Source organism: Lupinus angustifolius, chromosome LG06 (genome assembly GCF_001865875.1).
Source record: "Lupinus angustifolius cultivar Tanjil chromosome LG06, LupAngTanjil_v1.0, whole genome shotgun sequence".
NCBI lineage: Eukaryota > Viridiplantae > Streptophyta > Magnoliopsida > Fabales > Fabaceae > Lupinus > Lupinus angustifolius.
Genome location: NC_032014.1, coordinates 10,071,849 through 10,074,131, shown reverse-complemented (window position 1 = coordinate 10,074,131; position 2,283 = coordinate 10,071,849).

Here is a 2,283-nt window from a genome sequence, read left to right as displayed (position 1 = left end):
GAGGATGGAGATGAGGATGAGGATGAGGATGAGGATGAGGATGAGGATGAGGATGAGGATGAGGATGAGGATGAGGATGAGGATGTGGATAGGATGAGGACGAGAATGAGGATGAGGATAGGATGTGGATGAGGACGAGGATGAGGATAGAATAGGATGAGGATGAGGAGGAGGATATGATGAGGATGAGATTATGGAAGAGGCTGGGGATGAGGATGAGGATAAGATGAGGACGAGGACGAGGATGAGGATAGGATGAGGACGACAATGAAGATGAGGATAGGATGAGGAGTAGAATGAGGATGAGGCAGGACGAAAATGAGGATGAGGATAGGATAGGATGAGGACGAGAATGAGGATGAGGATAGGATGTGGATGAGGACGAGGATGAGGGTAGGAAGAGGATGTGGATGAGGATAGGATGAGGATAGGATTAGGATAAGGATGAGGATGAGGATAAGGATAGGATGAAGATGAGGAGGAGGATGAGGATAGGATGAAAATGTGGAAGAGGAAGAGGATGAGGATAGGATGAGGACGACGATGCGGATGAGGATGAGGTTGAGGATGAGAAAAGGATGAGGACGAGAATGAGGATGAGGATGAGGATAGGATATGGATGAGGATGAGGATGAAGATGAGGATAAGATGAGGATGAGAATGAGGATGAGGGTAGGATGTGGATGAGGACGAGGATGAGGATAGGATGAGGATGAGAACGAGGATGAGGATGAGGGTTGGATGAGGACGTGGATAGGATGAGGATGATAATGTGGAAGAGGATGAGGATAAGGATGAGGATAGGATTAGGATGAGGATGAGGATAGGATGAGGGCGAGAATGAGGATTAGGATAGGATGAGGACTAGGATGAGGACGAGGATGAGGATATGATGAGGATGAGGAAGTGGATGAGAATGAGGATAGGATGAGGATGAGGAAGTGGATGAGGATGAGGATAAGAATGAGGATAGGATAAGGATAAAGATAGGATGAGGATAAGAATAAGGATGAGGATAGGATGAGGACGAGGATGAGGATACGATAGGATGAGGATGAGGATGAGGATAGGATAGGATGAGGATAGGATGAGGATAAGAATGTGGAAGAGGATGAGGATGAGGATGAGGATGAGGATGAGTATGAGGATGAGGATGAGGATAAGGATAAGATGAGGAGGAGGATGAGGATAAGGAAGTGGATGAGGATGAGGAATGGATGACGACAAGAACGAGGATGGGGATGAGGATGAGGAAGACGATGAGGATGAGGATGAGGACGAGACTGAGGGTGAGGATAGGATGAGGAAAGTATGAGGACGAGAATTAGGATGAGGATAGGATAAGGATGAGGATAGGATGAGGATGAGGTAGTGGATGAGGATGAGGAGGAGGATAGGATGAGGATGAGGATGAGGATAGGATGAGGATGAGGACAAGGATGAGGACGAGGATGAGGATAGGAAGTGGATGAAGATAGGATGAGGATAAGAATGAGGATGAGGATAAGGATGAGGATGAGGATGAGAATGTGGAAGAGGAAGAGGATGTGGATGAGGGTAGGATGAGGACGAGGATGAGGAAGAGGATGAGGATGAGGATGAGGATTAGGATAGGATGAGGACGAGAATGAAGATGAGGATAGGATTTGGATGAGGACGAGGATGAGGATGAGGATGAGGATGAGGATGAGGATGAGGATGAGGATAGGATGAAGATGAGGATGAGGATGAGGATAGGATGAGGAAGACGATGAGGATGAAGATAGGATGAGGATGATTATAGGATGAAGATGAGGGTAGGATGAGGATGAATATAGGATGAGGATGAGGATAGGAAGAGGACAAGAATGAGGATGAGGTTAGGATGTGGATGAGGACGAGGATGAGGATAGGATAGGATGAGAATGTTGAAGTGGATGAGGATGCGGATGAGAATGTTGAAGTGGACGAGGATAGCTTAAGGACGAGAATAAGGATGAGGATAGGATGATGATGAAGATGAGCAAGATGATGAGGATGAGGATAGGATGAGGATGAGTCTAAGGATGAGGATATGATGAGGATGATGATGAGCAAGTGGCTGAGGATGAGGATGAGCAAGTGGATGAGGATGAGGATAGGATGAGGACGAGAATAGCGATTAGGATAGGATGAGGATGAGGATAGGATGAGAATGAAGATGAGGATAGGATGAGGTCGAAAATGAAGATGAGGATAGGATGTGGATGAGGATGAGGATGAGGATGTGGATGAGGATAGGATGAGGATGAGGATGAGGATAGG